The sequence below is a fragment of the Salvelinus namaycush genome, chromosome 31 (genome assembly GCF_016432855.1).
Source record: "Salvelinus namaycush isolate Seneca chromosome 31, SaNama_1.0, whole genome shotgun sequence".
NCBI classification, from domain to species: domain Eukaryota; kingdom Metazoa; phylum Chordata; class Actinopteri; order Salmoniformes; family Salmonidae; genus Salvelinus; species Salvelinus namaycush.
The window spans coordinates 1,302,199-1,308,469 of NC_052337.1; positions in this window are offsets into that span (position 1 = coordinate 1,302,199).

Below are 6,271 nucleotides of genomic sequence, written 5' to 3' on the forward strand. Positions count from 1 at the left end.
CGTTTCCCCCACTAGAGACTACTGTTGCTGTCTCAGAGTACGTCATGACGATAGAGGTTCACAAGCAGCAAGCAGCAAGCAGATGCAGGTCCGTGAGCGAAGGAGGGGGGGGGGGGGGGGGGGGGGTTAGGGTGGCCTCAGAGGGCGGTGCCGTCTGGGTCTGTAGAGAGCCCTTACCCCCCCGTCCTGGGCCTAATCTGGGCCCGGCCCGTCCTCTCCGTTAGAGTTGAGGGTTAGTGTTGTATTGATGAAAGGTTATTTTCAGCCTGGCTCATTATTAAGTCATGGTCATGCACCCGCCCATCACCCCTGCCTGCGCTGGTCATGTAATGTCATCACTGTGGAGAGGAGGGAGAGAGAGAGAGAGGGAGAGGGAGAGGGAGAGAGAGAGAGAGGGAGAGGGAGAGAGAGAGAGAGAGAGAGAGAGAGAGGAGTGGAGAGAGAGAGGAGTGGAGAGAGAGAGGAGTGGAGAGAGAGAGGAGTGGAGAGAGAGAGGAGTGGAGAGAGAGAGGAGTGGAGAGGGAGAGAGAGAGAGAGGGAGAGAGAGAGAGAGAGAGAGAGAGAGGAGTGGAGAGAGAGAGGAGTGGAGAGAGAGAGGAGTGGAGAGGGAGAGAGAGAGAGAGAGAGAGAGAGAGAGAGAGAGAGAGAGAGAGAGAGAGGAGTGGAGAGAGAGAGAGAGAGAGAGAGAGGAGTGGAGAGAGAGAGGAGTGGAGAGGGAGAGAGAGAGAGAGAGAGGGAGAGAGAGAGAGAGAGGAGTGGAGAGAGAAGTGGAGAGAGAGAGAGGAGTGGAGACAGAGGAGTGGAGAGAGAAGTGGAGAGAGAGAGGAGAGAGAGAGGAGTGGAGAGAGAAGTGGAGAGAGAGGAGTGGACAACAACAACCAGTAAGAGGCTTGGTTAGAATGATACAGGACATAATGATAGATTGGGATCAAAATGGTCAAACTGACACAGGGTGAATGAAGGAAGGGTTCAAGCCATAAACAGTTCTCAACTACTACAGATCTAGCGTAGTAACTGCAGATCTAGCGTAGTAACTACAGATCTAGCGTAGTAACTACAGATCTAGCGTAGTAACTGCAGATCTAGCGTAGTAACTACAGATCTAGCGTAGTAACTACAGATCTAGCGTAGTAACTGCAGATCTAGCGTAGTAACTGCAGATCTAGCGTAGTAACTGCAGATCTAGCGTAGTAACTACAGATCTAGCGTAGTAACTACAGATCTAGCGTAGTAACTACAGATCTAGCGTAGTAACTGCAGATCTAGCGTAGTAACTGCAGATCTAGCGTAGTAACTACAGATCTAGCGTAGTAACTACAGATCTAGCGTAGTAACTACAGATCTAGCGTAGTAACTGCAGATCTAGCGTAGTAACTGCAGATCTAGCGTAGTAACTACAGATCTAGCGTAGTAACTACAGATCTAGCGTAGTAACTACAGATCTAGCGTAGTAACTACAGATCTAGCGTAGTAACTGCAGATCTAGCGTAGTAACTGCAGATCTAGCGTAGTAACTGCAGATCTAGCGTAGTAACTGCAGATCTAGCGTAGTAACTGCAGATCTAGCGTAGTAACTACAGATCTAGCGTAGTAACTACAGATCTAGCGTAGTAACTACAGATCTAGCGTAGTAACTACAGATCTAGCGTAGTAACTACAGATCTAGCGTAGTAACTACAGATCTAGCGTAGTAACTGCAGATCTAGCGTAGTAACTGCAGATCTTTAACCAGGATATATACATTTGCTGTGCCACTAGAAACCACTAAACAGTCATGTTGCCACCCTGTAGGTTTACATCTATCTAGTCCAGGACTCTCCAACCCTGTTCCTGGAGAGATACCCTCCTGTAGGTTTACATCTATCTAGTCCAGGGCTCTCCAACCCTGTTCCTGGAGAGACCCTCCTGTAGGTTTACATCTATCTAGTCCAGGGCTCTCCAACCCTGTTCCTGGAGAGACCCTCCTGTAGGTTTACATCTATCTAGTCCAGGACTCTCCAACCCTGTTCCTGGAGAGACCCTCCTGTAGGTTTACATCTATCTAGTCCAGGACTCTCCAACCCTGTTCCTGGAGAGATACCATCCTATAGGTTTACATCTATCTAGTCCAGGACTCTCCAACCCTGTTGCTGGAGAGATACCATCCTATAGGTTTACATCTATCTAGTCCAGGACTCTCCAACCCTGTTCCTGGAGAGATACCCTCCTGTAGGTTTACATCTATCTAGTCCAGGGCTCTCCAACCCTGATCCTGGAGAGATACCATCCTATAGGTTTACATCTATCTAGTCCAGGGCTCTCCAACCCTGATCCTGGAGAGATACCATCCTGTAGGTTTACATCTATCTAGTCCAGGGCTCTCCAACCCTGTTCCTGGAGAGATACCATCCTGTAGGTTTTCACTCCAACCCTGTTCCTGGAGAGATACCATCCTGTAGGTTTTCACTCCAACCCTGTTCCTGGAGAGATACCCTCCTGAAGGTTTTCACTCCAACCCTCATTCTAATAATGAGCTGGTGGATAAGCTGAATCAGGTTAGTTAGAACTGGGGTTGGAGCGAAAACCTTCAGGAGGGTATCTCTCCAGGAACAGGGTTGGAGAACCCCGGTCTACCATGACAGAAATGATAAGAGATCAGAAGTGTCTTTAACATAGTGGTCAAGTACTGCACAGTGCAATCTGTAGAACATCGAGGCTATGGCCTATCAACTCCTGGACGAAACCTACAGAACACAACAACACATGCTGGTTGTTAGGTAGGTCAGAGAATATGACGTTACGTTATCCTAGCTCACCCTCAGAGACATAGTGCAGCGAATTATAAATTAAAAAGGGATACTTTGGGGTTTTTGGCAATGAGGCCCTATATCTATTTCCCCATTTGTCTCTGTGTCAAGTATGAAGGAAGTTACAGGTAGTTTTGCGAGACTATGCTAACTAGCGTTAGCACACGCTAGCAGATACCAGACTTCCAGTCATTATGCTAACGCTAGTTAGCAATTGCGCTGGCGCTAATTAGCAACTTCCTTTAAACTGGACGCATAGATATAAAAATGGTTTCCACGTGTTCATCTGACTCTGGGGAAATTCATCTGACCACCTCCCTGTATAGTTTATAATCCACCTCCCTGTATAGTTTATAATCCACCTCCCTGCATAGTTTATAATCCTCCTCCCTGTATAGTTTATAATCCACCTCCCTGTATAGTTTATAATCCACCTCCCTGTATAGTTTATAATCCACCTCCCTGCATAGTTTATAATCCACCTCCCTGTATAGTTTATAATCCACCTCCCTGTATAGTTTATAATCCACCTCCCTGTATAGTTTATAACCACCTCCCTGTATAGTTTATAATCCACCTCCTCCCTGTATAGTTTATAATCACCTCCCTGTATAGTTTATAATCCACCTCCCTGTATAGTTTATAATCCACCTCCCTGCATAGTTTATAATCCACCTCCCTGTATAGTTTATAATCCACCTCCCTGTATAGTTTATAATCCACCTCCCTGTATAGTTTATAACCACCTCCCTGTATAGTTTATAACCACCTCCCTGTATAGTTTATAATCCACCTCCCTGTATAGTTTATAATCCACCTCCCTGTATAGTTTATAATCCACCTCCCTGTATAGTTTATAATCCACCTCCCTGTATAGTTTATAATCCACCTCCCTGTATAGTTTATAATCCACCTCCCTGTATAGTTTATAATCCACCTCCCTGTATAGTTTATAATCCACCTCCCTGTATAGTTTATAATCCACCTCCCTGTATAGTTTATAATCACCTCCCTGTATAGTTTATAATCCACCTCCCTGTATAGTTTATAATCCACCTCCCTGCATAGTTTATAATCCACCTCCCTGTATAGTTTATAATCCACCTCCCTGTATAGTTTATAATCCACCTCCCTGTATAGTTTATAACCACCTCCCTGTATAGTTTATAACCACCTCCCTGTATAGTTTATAATCCACCTCCCTGTATAGTTTATAATCCACCTCCCTGTATAGTTTATAATCCACCTCCCTGCATAGTTTATAATCCACCTCCCTGTATAGTTTATAATCCACCTCCTCCCTGTATAGTTTATAATCCACCTCCCTGTATAGTTTATAATCCACCTCCTCCCTGTATAGTTTATAATCCACCTCCCTGTATAGTTTATAATCCACCTCCCTGTATAGTTTATAATCCACCTCCCTGTATAGTTTATAATCCACCTCCCTGTATAGTTTATAATCCACCTCCCTGTATAGTTTATAATCCACCTCCCTGTATAGTTTATAATCCACCTCCCTGTATAGTTTATAACCACCTCCCTGTATAGTTTATAATCCACCTCCTCCCTGTATAGTTTATAATCACCTCCCTGTATAGTTTATAATCCACCTCCCTGTATAGTTTATAATCCACCTCCCTGCATAGTTTATAATCCACCTCCCTGTATAGTTTATAATCCACCTCCCTGTATAGTTTATAACCACCTCCCTGTATAGTTTATAATCCACCTCCTCCCTGTATAGTTTATAATCCACCTCCCTGTATAGTTTATAATCCACCTCCCTGTATAGTTTATAATCCACCTCCCTGTATAGTTTATAATCCACCTCCTCCCTGTATAGTTTATAATCCACCTCCCTGTATAGTTTATAATCCTCCTCCCTGTATAGTTTATAATCCACCTCCCTGTATAGTTTATAACCACCTCCCTGTATAGTTTATAATCCACCTCCTCCCTGTATAGTTTATAACCACCTCCCTGTATAGTTTATAATCCACCTCCCTGTATAGTTTATAATCCACCTCCCTGTATAGTTTATAACCACCTCCCTGTATAGTTTGAGAGGTGACTGTATAGTTCCCCTAAGGAAAAGCACCTTTAGTAAATCCGCTTTCTCTGTGAGAGCTTCCCATGTCTCGAATACACTGCCATCAGACACACATAACTGCACCACATATCACACTTTCACAAAATGCTTGAAGACATGGCTAAAGGTCAATCAGATTTGTGAACATGGTCCCTAGCTGTGTGTTGCCGCTTTCCATGTCTGTTGTCTGTAACTTGTGAGGTGTGGAAACACTTTGTTGCTTTTATGAATTTTGTCTTGCTGCTTTTTGTTCTATGTTGCTCTGTCTGTATGCTACGTCTTGTTCCATGCTGCTATTGTCTATATTGTAATTGTTTTTAATAACCTGCCCAGGGACTGCGGTTGAAAATTAGCCGGCTGGCTAAAACCGGCACTTTTACTGAAACGTTGATTAATGTGCACTGTCCCTGTAAAAATAAAATAAACTCAAACTCAAACCTCCCTGTATAGTTTATAACCACCTCCCTGTATAGTTTATACTCCACCACCTCCCTGTATAGTTTATAATCCACCTCCCTGTATAGTTTATAATCCACCTCCCTGTATAGTTTATAATCCACCTCCCTGTATAGTTTATAATCCACCTCCCTGTATAGTTTATAATCCACCTCCCTGTATAGTTTATAATCAACCTCCCTGTATAGTTTATAATCCACCTCCCTGTATAGTTTATAATCCACCTCCTGTATAGTTTATAATCCACCTCCTGTATAGTTTATAATCACCTCCTGCATAGTTTATAATCCACCTCCCTGTATAGTTTATAACACCTCCCTGTATAGTTTATAATCCACCTCCCGTATAGTTTATAATCCACCTCCCTGTATAGTTTATAATCCACCTCCTGTATAGTTATAATCCTCCCTGTATAGTTTATAATCCACCTCCTCCTGTATAGTTTATAATCCTCCTCCCTGTATAGTTTATAACCACCTCCCTGTATAGTTTATAATCCACCTCCCTGTATAGTTTATAATCCACCTCCTCCCTGTATAGTTTATAATCCTCCTCCTCCCTGTATAGTTTATAATCAACCTCCCTGTATAGTTTATAATCCACCTCCTCCCTGTATAGTTTATAATCCTCCTCCCTGTATAGTTTATAATCCACCTCCCTGTATAGTTTATAATCCACCTCCCTGTATAGTTTATAACCTCCTCCCTGTATAGTTTATACTCCACACCTCCCTGTATAGTTTTATATCCACCTCCCTGTATAGTTTATAATCCACCTCCCTGTATAGTTTATAACCTCCTCCCTGTATAGTTTATAATCCACCTCCCCTGTATAGTTTATAATCTACCTCCCTGTATAGTTTAAACCACCTCCCTGTATAGTTTATAATCCACCTCCTGTATAGTTTATAATCCACCTCCTCCCTGTATAGTTATAA